At 40.8% G+C, this 18,873-nt stretch overlaps 1 protein-coding gene and 2 pseudogenes across 7 annotated transcripts in view; 1 reads left to right on the forward strand and 2 right to left on the reverse strand.

The window, feature by feature from the left end:
• CDIN1 (CDAN1 interacting nuclease 1) overlaps positions 1–18,873 on the reverse strand; it is a 250,041-nt gene that overhangs the window by 194,640 nt on the left and 36,528 nt on the right. The window lies entirely within an intron of this gene.
• Positions 7,393–8,578, forward strand: LOC105492773 (protein-tyrosine sulfotransferase 2-like; annotated as a pseudogene).
• On the reverse strand, positions 12,856–18,775 carry LOC105492727 (la-related protein 4 pseudogene; annotated as a pseudogene).

The following is an 18,873-nucleotide window of genomic DNA, read 5'->3' on the forward strand; positions in this document are numbered from 1 at the left end:
TATCCTACCAAACAAAAGAAAATAGGAAAAGAAATAAGAGCATCAAGAAGGAATAAAACAAACAAACCCTCATTTGCAGATGAGATGGCTTTCTACATAAAACGAGCAAGAAGATCTACAAACAAGGTATAAAACTAGTATCTCAGAAAAGTAACTGGAGACAAGACTAATATAAAAAATAAGAATTCTTATAAATCAGTACTATCCAATGAGAGAATGGAATAGAAAAATATCTATCATTCACAATCAAAAGCCATAAAGTATTTAGAAATGTGTTTTTAAAAATATATACAACTTTTTCTTTTTCTTTGAGACGGAGTCTTGCTGTGTCTCCAGGATGGGGTGCAGTGGTGCGATCAAGACTCACTGCAACCTCCAACTCCCTGGTTTAAGCGATTCTCCTGCCTCAGCCTCCCGAGTAGCTGGGATTTCAGGCATGCACCACCACACCAGACTAATTTTTTGTATTTTTAGTGGAGATGGGGTTTCACCATGTTGGCCAAGATGGTCTCAATCTCCTGACCTTGTAATCCGCCTGCCTCGGCCTCCCAAAGAGCTGGGATTAGAGGCGTGAGCCACCATACCCAGCCAAAGCTTTTGAAGAAAGTTATAAAACATTACTGAAGAGCATAAAAGAGTTTCTGACTAAACACAGAATTGTGACATTTTTATAAAGAAAGTATCATGGGTGGACTGGGCATGGTGGCTCACACCTGTAATCCCAGCACTTTGGGAGGCTGAGGCAAGCAGATCACTTGAGGCCTGGAGTTCGAGACCAGCCTGGGTAACACAGTGGTCTCTGCAAAAAATAGAAAAAATAAGCTGGGCATGATGGCGCATGCCTGTAGTCCCAGCTACTCGGGAGACGGAGGTGGCAGAATTGCTTGATCCCGGGAGACAGAGGTTGCAGTTAGCTAAGATCCCACCACTGCAATCCAGTCTGGGTGACAAAGTGAGACTCTGTCTCAAAAAAAAAGTATCATGGGTGGAACGATAGTATAAATAAAACTGTCAGTTCTCCACATATTAATCTATAATTTTAATAAAAATGCTACTAAATTCACAACAGAGTCTTAGGGTAGAACATAATAAATTTATGTTAAAATTCAAGAAGAATACATAAGAATAGCTAACAAATTCTGAAAAGTAGTAACAAGCAGGGAACTTACACTACCAGGTATCAGCATAGATAAATGTCAAAAAATGTAGTGTTTACCCAAAAAAGTACATTATAGAATTACATTCACATTTAACACCATTTATATAAAGTATCAAACAGCAAAATATAATGCCCTTTTTTTGTGAATATATATATGGATGTGGTAAAAGAAATATATGAGACTGATAAGCACTAAACTCAAGATAATAGTTACCTCAGGTAACAGAGAAGAGGAAAGAAATCAAGGAGAAGTACTTTCAACCATACCTACAATATTTTATTAAAAAACTAAAAATCAGAAGCGGAAAGAGAATGTAGAACAGTATTGGAATAGCATTTCTGTAAAAGTAAAAAGCACCTGAGGCAAATATAAACAGATGTATATTCAAAGGGTTCATTTATCATTCTCTGTTCTTTTATATTTGTGCTATATTTCATTAAAAAAAATTAATTAGGGAGGCAAAAAGAAAAGAAGGACAAAATTGAGGAGTTGGATAAATTGATCTTTAAGATTCTTTTCTGCTCTAAGTCCCACCCTTTTCTAAATGTTCTGATTTAATGAGAGTCTTAAGTACCTACACTTCTTTTATTTCTAATTAAATTTAGGTATTAACTTTTTAGAACAAGTCATAACATAAATCAGGTAAAGAATAAGAGGCCTGTGTGACACTTAATTTCACTTGCAAGACCAGGTTTCTGGCCATTTTTCTCTGAAATAATCATAATAACTTCAACACATTATATAAATAATAGATTTGTAAGAAATGTTTATCAGTCATCTTTTTAAATGCGGTCTCTTCAGTCCTCTTTTGCCCTATATGCTGCAGAGAGGAGAGAACCCTCTCCTTCCCCTCTGGAAATTCAATAATTACAGTCTGTAAAATAAACTGACAATCGATTAGCAGAAGAAAAGGTGTACACACTTATAACATGTATATGTATGGGAGATCCCACAAAGTGTGGGATGCAGAGAAAGGCCAGATGGTTGAACTATGGGAGGGCAAGGGGAGGAACTGTACTATAAACAAAGATCATCTTATTGTGCAGATCAAGTCTCTCAGGTGGCAGCCCTCAGAAGAACAGGTGTAAAGTCTGTCTGGGTGTGGTATCCTGGGCATGGAGACCTGTCAGTCTCCTCTTCTGTGACATGAGTAATCTTCTCTGGTTAGTGTAGATTTCAGGGAAGGTATTCCTGACAATCACATTCCTTCTGGAGGAACATCCCTTAGTCAGATGAGAGAACTTCAGAGAAAGCTCCTCTCTGTGCTTCAGAGGGGTGGGAGACTAGGGAGCGGAATGTCCAAGAGACTGCAGTTTTGAGGCTGCAAAGATGTAGAGAAATTGGAACCCTCATATATTTCTGGTGGGATTGCAAAATGGTGTAGCCGCTTTGGAAAACAGTTTGTTTCTCAACTTATTAAATACAGAGTTATGGTTAGGCATGGTGGCTCACACCTGTAATCACAACATTCTGGGAGGCCGAGGCAGGAGAATCACTTGAGCTGAGGAGTTCGAGACCAGTCTAGGCAACACAGTTAGACTCCATCTCTACAAAAAGTTCCTTAAAAAGCTAGCTGGGTGTGGTGGTGCGTGCCTGTAGTCCCAGCTACTTGGGAGGCTGAGGTGGGGAGAACACTTGAGTCCAGGAGTTCAGGGCTGCAGTGAGCTAGAACTGTGCCACTGCACTCCAGCCTGGGCAACAGAGCAAGACCCTGTCTCAAATAATATGTATAATAAATATACATAAATAGATAAATAAAAAAACACAGTTGTCATATGACCCAGTAATTCTTCTCATAGGTATATACCCAAGAGAACTAAAAACATGTTTCTAAACAAAAGTCTATACACAAATGTTCATAGCAACATTATACATAATAGCCAAAAAGTAGAAACAACCCAAATGTCCATGAGCTGATGAATGGATAAATAAAATGTGATATACCCATTCAATGGACTATTATCCAGCAATAAGAAGAAATGAAGTACTGATATATGTATGACTCAGATAAATCTGTAAAATATATGAATGGAAACATCCAGTCACAAAGGCCACATCTTGTATGATTCTATTTGTATGAAATGTCTAGAATAGGAAAATCAACAGAAGTAGAAAGCAGATTAGTAGTTGTCAGGGACAAGGAGGGGGTAAGATCGGGAGTGACTGATAATTAATACAGGATTTCTTCTGGAGGTGATGAAAATATTCTGACATTAGGCAGTGGTGATGGTTGTACAGCTTCGTGAATATACTAAAAACCACTGAATTATATATTTTTAAGGAGTGAAATTTATGGTACACAAATATCTCCATAAAGCCGTTCTCAAAAAATAGATCAAAATTATGAACTTCTTTTCCTCTATGACTTCCATTTTTTCCATTATAAATACAAAATTTTAAGTGTGACCTCACAACATTAAAAGTGATTATTTTTCCAGGGTATGTGTCATTTTGCCTGATATAGGACCATTGTTCAGTCCTTCAAAATGCTAGTTTTCTTTTGCAAATTTCTGGTAGGCATCTGCTATAGTTTGGTTTGCTTGACCTCCTCCAAATCTCATGCTGAAGGTTGGTTCCCAGTGTTGAAGGTGGGGCCTAATGGGAGATGTATGAGTCATGGAGGCAGATCTCTCATAAGTGGCTGGGTGAGTCCTCATATTACTGAGTTCTCGCTCTGTTCGTTCTCTAAAGAGCTGGTTGTTAAAAAGAGCCTGGCACCTCCCTTCTTTCCTCTCTCTCCCCTCCACCTCCTCCTCTCTCACCAAATGGTCTCTCCACATATCAGCTCCCCTTTGCCTTCTGCCATGAGTAGAGCGTCCTGAAACCCTCACCAGAAGTAGAAGCCAGCACCCTGCTTCTTGTATAGCTTGTAGAACTGTGAACCAAGTAAAACTTTTTTATTTATAACATACCCAGCTTTTGGTATTCCTTTCTCGCAGCAAAAATGGACTAAGACAACATAAGTCTATTTTATCAGAGACTAGAACTGCAACCCCTGCTTTTTTTTGTTCTCCATTTGCTTGGTACATCTCCCTCCATCCCTTTATTTTGAGCCTGTGTGTGTCTCTGCATGTGACATGGGTCTCCTGAATACAGCAAACTGATGGGTCTTGACTCTTTATCCAATTTGCCAGTCTGTGTCTTTTAATCGCACCATTTAGTCCATTTACATTTAAGGTTAATATTGTTATGTGTGAAGTTGATCCTGTCATAGTGATATTAGCTGGTTATTTTGCTCGTTAGTTGATGCAGTTTCTTCCTAGCATCCATGGTCTTTACATTTTGGCATGTTTTTTGCAATGGCTGGTACTGGTTGTTCCTTTCCATATTTAGTGCTTTCTTCAGGATCTCTTGTAGGGCAGGCCTGGTGGTGACAAAATCTCTAAGCATTTGCTTATCTGTAAAGGATTTTATTTCTCCTTCACTGATGAAACTTAGTTTGGCTGGATATGAAATTCTGGGTTTAAAATTCTTTTCTTTAAGCATGTTGAATATTGGCCCCCACTCTCTTCTGGCTTGGAGAGTTTCTGCCGAGAGATCTGCTGTTAGTCTGATGGGCTTCCCTTTGTGGGTAACCCGACCTTTCTCTCTGGCTGCCCTTAACATTTTTTCCTTCATTTCAACTTTGGTGAATCTGACAATTATGTGTCTTGGAGTTGCTCTTCTCGAGGAGTATCTTTGTGGTGTTCTTTGTATTTCCTGAATTTGAATGTTGGCCTGCCTTACTAGGTTGGGGAAGTTCTCCTGGATGATATCCTAAAGAGTGTTTTCCAACTTGGTTCCATTTTCTCCCTCACTTTCAGGCACATCAATCAGACGTAGATTTGGTCTTTTCACATAATTCCATATTTCTTGGAGGTCTTGTTCATTTCTTTTTCCTTTTTATTCTCTAGACTTCTCTTCTCACTTCATTTCATTCATTTGATCTTCAGTCATTGATACTCTTTCTTCCAGTTGATCGAGTCGGTTACTGAAGCTTGTGCATTTGTCACGTATTTCTCATGTCATGGTTTTTATCTCTCTCAGTTCATTTATGTCCTTCTCTGCATTGATTATTCCAGTTATCCAGTCTTCCTTTCTTTTTTCAAGATTTTTAGTTTCTTTGATCTGGGTACGTAGCTCCTCCTTTAGCTCTGAGAAGTTTGATCGACTGAAGCCTTCTCCTCTCAACTCGTCAGTCATTCTCTGTCCAGCTTTGATCTGTTGCTGGCGATGAGCTGTGTTCCTTTGGAGGGGGAGATGCACTCTGATTTTTTGAATTTCCAGCTTTTCTGTACTGCTTTTTCCCCATCTTTGTGGTTTTATCTGTCTTTGGTCTTTGATGCTGGTGACGTACTGATGGGGTTTTGGGGTGGATGTCCTTTCTGTTCGTTAGTTTTCCTTCTAACAGTCAGGACCCTCAGCTGTAGGTCTGTTGGAGATTGCTTGAGGTCCACTCCAGACCCTGTTGGCCTGGGTATCAGCAGCAGAGGCTGAAGAAGATAGAATATTGCTGAACAGCAAGTGCTGCTTTCTGATTCTTGCTCCGGAAGCTTCGTCTCAGGGGTGTACCCCGCCGTGTGAGATGTGAGGTGTCGGTCTGCACCTAGTGGGGGATGTCTCCCAGTTAGGCTACTCAGGGGTCAGGGACCCACTTGAGCAGGCAGTCTGTCCGTTCTCAGATCTCAACCTCTATGCTGGGAGATCCACTGCTCTCTTCAAAGCTGTCAGACAGCTGTCAGAGTCCACCCAGAGGTGGAGTCTACAGAGACAGGCAGGCCTCCTTGAGCTGCTGTGGGCTCCACCCAGTTCGAGCTTCCCGGAGGCTTTGTTTACCTACTTAAGCCTCAGCAATGGCGGGCGCCCCTCCCCCAGCCTCGCTGCCGCCTTGCAGTTAAATCTCAGACTGCTGTGCTAGCAATGAGGGAGGCTCTGTGGGCGTGGGACCCTCCAGGCCAGGTGTGGGATATAATCTCCTGGTGTGCTGTTTGCTAAGACCCTTGGTAAAGCGCAGTATTAGGGTGGGAGTTACCCAATTTTCCAGGTGTTGTGTGTCTCAGTTTCCCTTGGCTAGGAAAAGGGATTCCCTTCCCCCTTGCGCTTCCCAGGTGAGGCGATGCCTCGCCCTGCCTCAGCTCTAGCTGGTCGGGCTGCATCAGCTACCAGCACCGACTGTCTGGCACTCCCCAGTGAGATGAACCCAGTACCTCAGTTGAAAATGCAGAAATCACCCGTCTTCTCTGTCGCTGGCACTGGGAGCTGGAGGCTATAGCTGTTCCTATTCGGCCATCTTGCTCCCGACCCCCAGGACCTAATATCTTTAAGGGACTTATTTTTCGGCCACCACCATCCACCCTCTGGCCTCAAAGATTCATATCTGACCCACATGCCAAATATATTTGCCCCATCCCAGCATCCCCCAAAGTCCCAACTCATTACAGAATCAACTCAGGTTCAAAATGTCATCTAAATAAGCATCAACTCAAACCCCCAAATCTTACCTAAATTAGGTTTGAGTTAGATTATGGGGATGATCTATCCTGAGGCACTTCTAGAAATTTACCACACAAAGCCCTACCACAAATTTTTATAGCAGCCTTATCTATATTGGAAAGAACACAAACAACCTTCAATAATGGATGAACAAACTGTGATACATCCATATAATGGAATACTACTCTGCAACAATGCACGCAACAGCATGGAGAAATCACAAATGTGATCTACTAAGCAAAAGAAGCCAAACTCAAAAGGCTATCTACCACATGATTCCATTTCTATGGCATTCTGGAAAAGGAAAAATAGAGCAACAGAAGGCAGATACATGGTTCTTAGGCACCAGGGCAGGGAGGACAAACTGACCACAAAAGGGCTAACAGAATTTTTAGGGGATGATAGATATGTTCAACATCTTGACTGTGGTAGTGGCTATACAACTCCATGTGTTTGTCAAAACTTGCAGAACTGTAGAGAAAAGGAGGGAATTTAACTGCATATAAATCAATAATAAATTTAATTAAAATTGGAAAAAAAAATATTTACAATATGTCACACATGTTCCATAAACCCATGCTGACCTGGTTTCAAAAAAAAAAAAAAAAAAAAATTACAAGCCTCCCTCTTCTCCATCAGGGGCAGCTGCTGAGCCAGGAGTCGCTGGGCACATCAGACCACCTCCCTGCGTCTCTGCATGATGTGAACCCGGTGGGCCACCCACTGACCTGTCGGTACAGTCCCTGAAGTGAGTCCCCAGGTTGGGCCTGCCAGGTTGGGCTGGCTGTGCTCTGGCCCTGGTGATGGTGGTCCAGCTGGGGCAGCAGATACTAATGTGCCAGGCAGTGCTGGCAGGTGGTGCCCCGAGTGGACTCTGTGGATCTGATGGACCACATGGAGTACCACTACAGCAAGGCCATGCCACTCATCTTCACGGGCAGTATGCTCTGCAGCTGCACCATGCTGATGCTCACTGGGCTGGATGCCCACCTTGAGGTACACTGCAGCAAGGAAATGCACATCATCCCTTGTGTGCTGGCCATGCACCAGGCCTGGTCCAAGTCTGGCCACAAGAAACTACAGCTGGACAAAGCGGGCATGACTGACAAGGTGCTGGACATTGCCATGCAGGCCTTCATCCTGGAGGTGAAGATCTCTAAGCAAAGGGAGCCAGCCCGTGTGCTCTGCAACAAGGACCACTTCAGACTCAAGTCTTTGAATCCTTGGTCTACCTGTTGCACCTGTTCTCCAACTCCAAGTTCCTGCTTATGGCTCAGGGCAGCCATGTCTCCATGCACTCCTTGATCACATGCAAGGTCACTATTGCAAAGTCACTACATAGGCTTCGACCTCAGCAGCTATGGCAACTGCCTCGCCAAGTGGAACAAGGTCATAAAGGTGATGTACGCCCAGTGCACGGAGGTGGGCAAGGACAAGTGCCTGCTCGTGTACTACAAGCAGCTGGTGCTGCAGCCTAGGAGCTCCCTCAAACTCACTCATCCTGGACCATCTCGGCGTCACCTGGAGCAACGCTGTCCTCCACCATCAAGACCTCACTGGCAAGCGGGGTGGCATCTCCCTGTCTACGATCCAGTGGTCCACGGACGAGGTCAAGCCTGTGAACCTGGAAGTGCTCTCCAAGTGGACTCACCACATCTCTGGGGACATGGTGCCAGACATGGCCCAGATTGTCCCATGCTGGCTCAGCTTAGCCACGACCCCTATGCAAACACCCACGCCGACCCCCCACTTCCACTATAGCAACCCTGACCCCCGTCGTCATCAGTAACACACACCAAGTAAGGGACTATAAAACACCAGTCAATCTGAAAGGACATTTTCAGGTGAAACAGAATAGTACCTCTTCCCACTTAGGAAGCTCATGACTTCCAGATCTCTGCAAATGGCTTTGCTGCCCAGAAGAGAAGAAACTGCATTTAAGTGGAAGTTAGACCCCTTATCCAAGCATATTGCTTGCTATTAGTCGCCAAAACAGGACAGCTAATAAGGAATATATTTGCATATGTTTGCAAAACTGAATCATTGAAAACATACCTTGAAACTCTATCTTTGGATACCCTAGGGAGGAAAGCAATGAGTGTGGAACTCGTCTGGCTTTTGAAACTTAGTTATTTCATATTTTTCCCCTCAAGAACTTTTTTTTTTTTTAAGAAATGAATTTGTTATGCTCCCTAATTTGCAGGACTCCCTTTGTGGCTTTGTTTGCGGAACAAGGTCCACAGCCTGTACTTCTCTTAACAGATCCTTACTTTGAATTTTAAGAATCTATTTAAGAAATTAATATATAAGGCCTTCTCTAATTCCTCATCAGTTCTAGCTAGTTTTGCAGAGAAAAAAAAAAGATTTGAATAAAGTGAACAGGGGCTTAAAATAAATAAACAAAAATTTAAAAATATATATATCACATAATATTTAACACATGCAATTTTAACATACATATCTATTTTAATTTTAATATATATTTAAATATATCCTGATGACAATAACAGAGAAAAATGTACCCAATACAAAATATATAATCTCTAAGAACACAAAAACTATTTTTGGTAGGGTTCATCTTGAATAAATTTACATATTGTAATATGATAAAAATGCTTAAATCTGAAATAAAAGGTAATGAAATAATCCAGTAATTAAATACAAAAATTAAGAAAATGACAACATTTCAACAAGAGAATGAAATAAGAGTCAACTCATAGATAGGTCACCTGTCTAGTGATCCTCTCATCACCTTGAAGGATTAATGGGCACTATAAACTAAATGTTTATATTCCCTCAAAATGTGTATGTTGAACCCCTAGCCCCCCGTGTGAGGATTTCAGAGGTAATTGGGGTTAGATGAGGTCATGAAGGTAGGGCCCTCGTGATGGAATAAGTGGCATTAAAAGAAGAGAAAGAGCCAGACACAGTGGCTCATTCTTGTAGTCCCAGCTACTAGGGAAGCTGAGGAGGGAGGATTGCTGGAATCCGAGAGTTCTGGGATATAGTATACTATGCAGATCAGGTGTCCATACTAAGTTTGGCATCAATATGGTGACCTTCCGGTAGTGGGGGACCACTAGGTTGCCTAGGGAGGTATGAATCGGCCTAGGTCAGAGAGGAAGTAGGTAAAAACCTCCTTACTGCTCAGTAGAGAGATCATGCCTATGACCTGTGAATAGCCACTGCACTCCAGCCTGAGCAACACAGCAAGTCGAGAGAGAGAGAGAGAGAGAGAGAGAGAGAGAGAGAGAGAGAGAAGAGATCCCCTTGGACATACTGAGAAAGGCTAGGTTAGGACACAGCAAGTAGGTGGCTGCCTGTAAGCCAGGAAGAGGGCCCTCACCAGATCCTGATCATGGTAGTACCCTAATCTCAAACTTCCAGCCTCCAGAACTTGTACGAAAACAAGTATCTGTTGTTTAAGCTACCCAATCTATGGTATTTTGCTGTGGCAGCCTGAGCACACTAAGGCGCTGGGGATCCTCACATAATAGGCCACACTGAGAGTTGATGATTAAGACAGTATTCCCACCTAGCTAACTCATTCTTCAAGATTCAGGACCAGGCCAGCCTCGCCCAAGTTCAACTCTGTGACTGTTTCTTGAAAAGCAAGTTCTAAAAACTTCCACAGAAAACCAAGTTTGTGGCTGCATCAGGTTAGCTATATATGTTGGGTTTTATGAAGCAATCTAATTTTACTCTAAGGTGTCCAATTTTTTCTTCTAAATTTCAAATATTTTCTGGTTTTGCTTATACAGAAAATGCCATGAATGAATCTCTCTTATCAGAGAATTCTTCAATGTATGAAATCCTGCTAGAATACCTAAGACATCCTATTAACTCTATGCAATCATAAGTGAATGAACATCTAGAGGTTAAATTTAATTCCGTGACCGTAATGCTACTAGTCTATGTCTAATAAGCACAGTTACTTTCCAACCTTTTCGCAGAATAAAAAAGTTTAGAATACTTTTTTTTTTTTTTTTTTTTTTTTTTGAGATGGATTCTCACTCTGTTATCTGGGCTGGAGTGCAGTGGTGCCTCCTGGGTTCACTGCAAGCTCTGCCTCCTGGGTTCATACCATTCTCCTGGCCTCAGCCTCCCAAGTAGCTGGGACTACAGGTGCCCGCCACCACACCTGGCTAATTTTTTTTTGTATTTTTAGTAGAGACAGGGTTTCACCGTGTTAGCTAGGATGGTCTTGATCTCCTGACCTTGTGATTCACCTACCTCAGCCTTCCAAAGTGCTGGGATTACAGGCGTGAGCCACCGCGCCCAGCCTGGAATACTTTTTAAAACCATTTAAATATTTCCTTATTCTTTTTCTACACAAAAATATGTCCTACCCCACTAATCTTTCTTAATTTAATAGGTCACAGAAACCTCATATAAAACCCGTATTAATGATTGGCCACTTTCACTTTGTAATTCTTATAATTTATAAAAATTGTAGGTATAACTACCATCTTTACTACTTTCTTCCCAAATAAATTCTCAGTTATATTAAAATAATAGTATTAATAATCTCATACCTTTTCCCTGTCTTCTGCTTCTTACTCCCATCGCAACCCCCAATTGCCAAGCTGATACTTTTAAAAATTTCACAAGGAAATGCAAAAATTTGCATAAAAGTACCTTCCTGAATATGTAGTTCCCCTAAATAATCTCAGTAGTACTCTTACGAGGTCAAGCAAACTATTTGAAGCCTCAGTAGATGACATGTTTTCCTTACTTTATTAGTTTGAAAAAACTATAGATTTTCAATCTTCTCTAAAAACAACATCATCATCATAATATGGACTATAATTATTCTACAACCACCCACTTTAATAATAAATGCTGGCAATGTTAAAACAACAAATGGAACGCCTTACAATGCATTAAGCTCTTCTCTTATTAAACACAAAATTTTAAATCTTACCACAAGCCTTTTATTCTTGATTGACAATCAAATCCTTTTGTCAGTTCTTCTCAGCACTTAATGTTATTCATTGCAATAAATCCAATCTTAGATGGCTATAAATGCCTTGCCTACTTCTCTATGTGTCTTAAGAGAAACCAGAGGATGAGCAGAGATGGAGGTGTCATTAAGACTCTGCACAATACAATTAGGCTTTGTTATATACTAAATTTTGCTAGAATATCCTATTTGTAACTTTTCCTCATTTTGTTGAACTCTAATAAAAAGAGTAGGTGCTCAATAAATACCTACTGTCATGATGATCATAATAATGAAGATGGTAACACTGGGGGAACACTTATTAGCTAGCAGGTACTGTTTCATTTAATTATCATCACTATAATAATAGTAGTGTTTTCTTAAGACACTAAGGGAGAAAAGTGAAGTATCTTCTCCAAATTAACACAGTCAGGATGTGAATATCGGCAGTTTGGCCTTAGACTCTAGGTTCTTAATCACTGCCTCCCAATGATAAAACAAATTACTTTCAAGAACCAGTATGCCAATGTTTCACAAGATGCTTAGTTACAAACAACTTAATCTACTCAATTTAGTTTCAACAAAAAATGAAAGTTACTAAAGGTTTTAGACAGCTTGTGGAACTTACCACAGGACCAGAAAGTCGAGTTCAGAGGCCTTATAACAAATAACAACGTTCCAACCACCCCATAGGAGGGCTGCCCTCAAGCCCTACAGCAACTTCCAGGACCCTGTCCAGGGTACTGAGCTGTCTGCCTCGTGGCATTCAACAACTGGTTACCCCCACTGCAACACTTGCCAAAAGAATGGAGCCTGCACAGAAAGCCATTTTCACCCTAAAATCCGCCATTCACTACTGAAGTTCAACTTGGCAGATACAAGTTCATCACTGGATAAAGTTAACATGCAACTACTGGCTGTAAATAAATATCAAGTAAAAAATATATAAAGTTTTATTGATAGTATGTTTATAATTACAGTCTCAAGTGAGAATATGCTCAAGATCTAAAAGAGAAGGCACAATTGTTAAAAAAAAAAAAAAAAAGTATGGAATTACGTTTATGGGCGATTTCTTCATCCTTTTTTTTCCTGGTTTTAATGTTATTTATATAAGAAATAAAAATTCAGGCAGAAGGCCAGGCGCAGTGGCTCATGCCTGTAATCCCAGCACTCTGGGAGGCCAAGGCGGGCGGATCACCAGGTCAGGAGATCGAGACCATCCTGGCTAACACGGTGAAACCCCGTCTCTACTAAAAATACAAATATTAGCCGGGCGTGGTGGCGGGCGCCTGTAGTCCCGGCTACTCGGGAGGCTGAGGCAGGAGAATGGCGTGAACCCGGGAGGCAGAGCTTGCAGTGAGCCGAGATTGCGCCACTGCACTCCAGCCTGGGCGACAGAGCAAGACTCCATCTCAAAAAAAAAAAAAAAAAAAAAAATTCAGGCGGAAAAACATACATTTCCCTTGGCACATATACAATATCCTAAAAATGTGACTGAGTTTCATGTATGTTCCCAAAATAACACAACCCAACCAAAAAACACAAAATTCACATCCTGTGAAAGCCCCCAATAGCTGCAAAAGCCCTAAAAACAAATGCAAAATTTTATAGAACCACAGCTTATATTGCATTAGATTATATTAGATTCTCCCGAAATTTGAATGTGCGCCCTGCACATGGCAGCTCCATGCAATTGTGTGTCTCAACACTTAGAAATGGCTGAATTTCATATAAGAAGCTTCAATTCTCTTCTCCCCATCAAAATGGCCTCCCCAGACCAGAGGAAGCTGGAAAGGCTGCCTCCCCTGATACAAGCACCAACATGATTCAAGACAGGACCCACTTGGGGAAGTGCTCCCTGCCCCTTACTAGGAGGCCCGGCTCTGCCTGGTTCCGGCTAGAGCTACTTGACCTCACCCCGGGGTCTGCCCATGACTTCCAGACCAGCCCTAACCTCCGGTGGGAAGAATGTGAGTAGCACTGGCCAAATCCTCTGGCACCCATGGATAAGTCCCATTTGCTGTTACCCTGGCTCCTCATGTTTCCCTAAGTCTATAACCACAGGCCCCTGAGGTGAAACACAGTCTGCTTCCCAGCTTTTCTGTGTATGAAGATCTTGTCTTTAGAAATCTAGCTAGAATTAAAGTTACTCAAGAATTTGCTCATGCCAGGAACCTGTCCCCAAGGCCAACCTGAGCTGCTGGGCCCTGCTCCCCATGACAGAGGTCCCCCAGCTGCTATGAACACTGCCTCTCTCTACTCCACACTGGCATGCCAATGAGACACCTGCTTGGGTTTCCTTCCTACCACTTCTGTGTCAGTTAAAGAGCAGAGAGGGAGGTCTACAGGCAGGTCCAACTGTCAGCACCCCTTCCTCAAGCCCCATGAGAAAAACTGGGTCACCACGAGCTTCACTCTATATGTGACAGTAAAAAATGCCAGAAAACCTATTTTGCATATAAACTTTTACCATTAGGGAACATATATTGAAATCTAGTTTTAAGCATAAGCACAATGGAAAAGATCAAAAGCAGATGACACCATGATGAAAGAAACAAACACTTTACTTTGAAAAGTTTTTCTCTTCAAGATTTCCACACAGAAAATTCTAACCACTTATAGGTAGTCATCATTTCAATGAATTGTGTCAAATGAAACAGGGAAAAGAAAGAACACGCACCATGAGGCTAATTTATGGTCTCACTAAATCCAGCAGACTGAAGGATTTCATTTAGTCTATCATGAATTCTTAGACCAAAGCAATTCTATTAAAAGCCCTTGGAGGGGGGGAAAAAAACACCTGAACTTGTTGTCAGGTCAAACAACAAAAGCTTTCCCTAAATATTGTAATTATGTCAGATACTGCCCTTCACACAATTTTGAATGGCTAGCACCAAGGAATTTGTCCATCTAAAAGTGAGGCCAACAGAATAATTTTTTTTTATTTTTATAAAATGTTTATTCTCTGAAATTCAATGCATTCAAAGGATGTTACCACTTAAAATGTTTATCATTTCCACCAACTTCATTATCTTAGTAAACCAAAATAAGCACTTTTATAATACATTTTTTTAAAGGACCTAAACTTCCCCCAGATTTCAGCGCAGGTAATTTTATTGTATGTTTCACCTAGTAGGTGATTTTTTAAAAAAATAGTGTGTAGAAATGAATAGTTTCAAACTGAGTAAATGTAGTATACCATGTCATAAAACAACCAAATCAAAAGCAACTGCCACGCTAATAATAAGTCAAAGAAATAGTAATTCTGGCTTGTACAGACATGTGCAGCGTTTTCAAAGATCTTAACAGTTCATCGCTAATACGTGTCTCCAAAGCTTAACTTAGAGTTGGAAGGTAAACTTCACAGTAATGTAATTTTAACCACCATTTACATTCACTTTAATATATTACTAAGATGTTTAATCTATGTCACAATGGTGCTTTCCAGTGTTCACAATTTACAGTTTCGATTTGTATACATGTGATCTAATATACGGGACAGTTCTTACTATTACAAACTATCCCTTAAAAGAAAAATAAAACCCACCTTACACAGAACTCTGAACATGGTATGACCTAAAGCAGATTAACGCAATACGGCTTTTAATATTTTAGCCATTTTCTAAATAACAGCATGTAAACTTGTGTATTTAGTATATGAGAGCTACAACTTTTTCACTGAGAAATTATGCATTAATTTTCTTCAACCATCTTTCTCAATTTTACTAAAAAATCTCATGACTTGCTGGTTCTGTTTCAGTGAATTCCAGACTGTACTTTTTGGGTGTGGGGGGAGAAGAGGAGGGAAGAAAGGTGATAAATACACTGTAAACAGAAATAAGTCCCCCCCAAAATTAAGCCTTTATAATAATAATAATAATCATATTTTACTTCTACACTATTTAACACTTCAGAGTCAGTTACAATGTTTCATCTTTAACACTGACAACAAATAAATTACTGTAGGGTCAGTCTGCCCTACCATCTTGGGATCTAAAATTCTAAATGTGTGAAGAGAAGAGTAAATACTTCAACGTTCAATTCTGAAATTTAGAACAATTTATATGACTTGACTACACTGGTCAAAGCAATGACAAACATACAATTCAGTAAGTAGTTGGTTATTTTGCTTTTGGGGGTGGGCAGTCAACAGAGAGTAACATATGGAGTAAGAAAAAAATTGGTTTCCCATTTTAGCAGGGGGAATCACAGGGAAGTTTAAGCCTCTGAAATATATTTCACCTACGTGCTGACATTCAAGATGAAATTTTCAATTTTTTGAAGAGCCCCCATTCTTTCCTTGAGCATCAAACTGATTAGTAGTCACATCTTCAAGTAAAATAACAGTGTTACAACTTGTTGAATGAAATATTAGTAAGGTCAAAAAGACAGACTAAATTTCAAACTAGAAAAAAAAATCTACTCAAGTTTTACATTCAGTTTTCAAGTCGGTTTACTAACATGACAACAGATTTTGTTTCAATCGCTCTTGTACACACTCACACCCACAACAGGCTCCCCAGCCACTAATCTGCTTTGCAATGTAAGATCATATAGTCAGAGATGGCATTCTCCAAGCCAAACTTTAAATAGATTTTAAAAAGTAATTTTTAATTTTACAGAAATGCTTCTTCAAAAAATATTTTCTCTCACTCCCTCATCTCCTATACTGAAGGATGTATAATGTATTTTTTTTCCTCCAAGCTAAAACTGAACCATCAAAATTGATTCCTGGCAGCAAATCTCTGCAAATTAAAACCAAAAACAAAAATACAAAAAATATACTTTATATGTGTGGATGGATGAATGGATAGATAGACAGACAGATAGACAGATAGAAATCATCCAGTATTTAAAAATAACATTAGAGATGAATTTTGGGATCCTATCACTCAGAACTCCAAAATCCACAATGATTTAAGGACGTACTTTCTCCTGTTTCCTTTCTGGCTACCCTCTCCCCTCCAAAACTGTTCAGTGTAGCCACAGCTCAAGTTTAACGGGAAGAGAAAGAAGTTTTTGAATAGTTTTGTTGTTTTTTACTTTGGTGATCTGGGTGGCACATATTGCTCTTTGCCATTACGTCGTGTCACTCCCTGAGGTATAGCCCTATGACTAAACTGGCATCTCTGTTCCCTGATTTTTCCATCTGCTCCCCTGGGAATGGTATTGCCTCAGAAGCCAGAATAATCCTTACTAGCCCTTGCTTCTAACTTCTCATGTGGTTTCTCAAGGGACTTCTCAGGAGCTTCACTGTCTTCGTTTTTGGTGGGAGACACTACATTGGAGCGAAGTTCCCATAGTGGCTACACAAGAACTGAAGATGGCTCTTTAGGGGGCTTCTGGCAAACTTCAGCATAACCTAACTTTCGGGGTTCCTGTAGAGCCACAGCTGTAGCTGCATTTATGTTACTATTGCATGGTGAAGCAGTACTTGCCCTCAATGGCTTTGTAGTACTTGGAGGAGAAACTGGTATAGTCGTCTGGTTGGGACAATCCTTCTGAACAGAGGAATCCTCTATTAGATCCTTTTTTTGCTGAGTTGTGCTTAATGCAGTAAGCTCAGCTGCACATGAAGAACTGGTACTCATACTGAGTTGCTGGGCAGAAGTGCATTCTGTCTGCTCATCTGCAGGCACTGGGCAACCAACTCTCAATTCTTCATTATCCTTTTCTTTGTAGATGCCTTTAACAACATCAGACATCCTATTCTCCGAAATGAGTTTACCTGGGATGCTTGATGAACTTCCAGGTAAAGGTGGAAAATTTGAAGCTAGTAAGTCAAACTTTGGTGTTGGAGCCTTTGATTCAACTGTTGAAGGATGAGGTCTTGAGATCCTGTCATCTTGTCATCGTCTTCGACCTCTGAAAAGAGTTCTGCCTCTACCATAGTCCCCATTCTGTTCCATCTGCAAAGTGGAAGTCTCCTTTTGAAGTTAAGTTTGCTCCTAATCCCCAGTTACTGTAGGGTTATGCTGTTCAGGTGAAAAATTTCTTGAACTAGATCTTCAATTGTCCATCTCCCAATGACACGGAGTCCTCTGTTGAGTGTTCTGAACCACTGGATGACCTAAAATGAGGCTTCGCAAGATATTTTTTGGAGTGGTTGACCCATATTCATAGCAGCAGCATTTGTTTTATAAGATCCTGGTGAATTAAAGCCATTCACAAAACTACCATTGGGAAAGGGCGCCAGTGGTGTTTCAAAGTAAGGTGTAGGATTTGGAGACCAAAACTGAGGAACAATGCTATAGACCGAGTACTGTTGGTGAGGATTATATACAGGCTGCCTAAAGTCTGGGGAGGCATACTGTGCTTGAGTTTGAATGGGCTGGCTATAGATACTAGAATCCATTCATCAGTGACCATTCTTAGCAAAAAACGTTGGTGCCTTTTATCCTTGCCATAATTGGCTCGCCCTGAAATGTTTTAACTTCTTAAGGATTTAAAAGCCTGTTGTGCATCTGTGTCTGACTAGGAAGTGATATACCAGCTGCTACTGTATGCAAATTCACAGCTTATCACTTTGGAGCAGTTTTCAATTTGAACAAAGCTTTCACTTCCTCTATTGGTGTTGTTTCAGGAATCCCTCTAAGAATCACAATACAACGCTTATGACTTGGTCTCACTTTCTCACCCTTCTCATCAACTTGTACCATGGGAGAAGATCTTAACACTTCAATGATTACATCAGGGTCTGTAGTCGACTTTTTTATTTCTTCCAGGTTAACAACTGTCCAAATTGGGATGAACTGATCACTATCCATTTGAGATATCAAGTAAAGATCCTTTGACAAATTTTCTTGTGAAAAACAGAATGCTAATTGTTTCTTTAGACATTCTTTTCGGTCTTCTGTAGAAATTGCTGGATTGTTTTCTCCGGAAACATCACATATTTGGTAACTCAGATCTTCCGGTCCTAAAATCATCCCATCGGTTGATTCTTCAATGCCTGTAGTATTTCTTGTGGTTTCACAAGACGAAGAACACATTACTTCATGTTCTTTACAGATATCTTCTGAGAGCTCTGCGTTAACCTCAGGATGAGCACCCGAGGTGGCTGCTGTTTCATGTCAAGAGTTTTCAGTTCCATGAGTTACTGGGGTGGCATCAGCACTCCCAGGAGCAATTTCTTGTCATAGTTTGGCATTAGGACTTAAACCAGCTCCTTCAGATGCTACCTGCTCCACGAAAAGCAACATGTCGTCCTCTGTTCAGCCCAACTGTTCCCACCGCTGCAACTCTAACTGGCTCCAGGCCTGTGCCCCAACAGAATAAATGTTTTAAATAAGTCTTCGT

Source organism: Macaca nemestrina, chromosome 7, assembly GCF_043159975.1.
Source record: "Macaca nemestrina isolate mMacNem1 chromosome 7, mMacNem.hap1, whole genome shotgun sequence".
Lineage (NCBI taxonomy): Eukaryota > Metazoa > Chordata > Mammalia > Primates > Cercopithecidae > Macaca > Macaca nemestrina.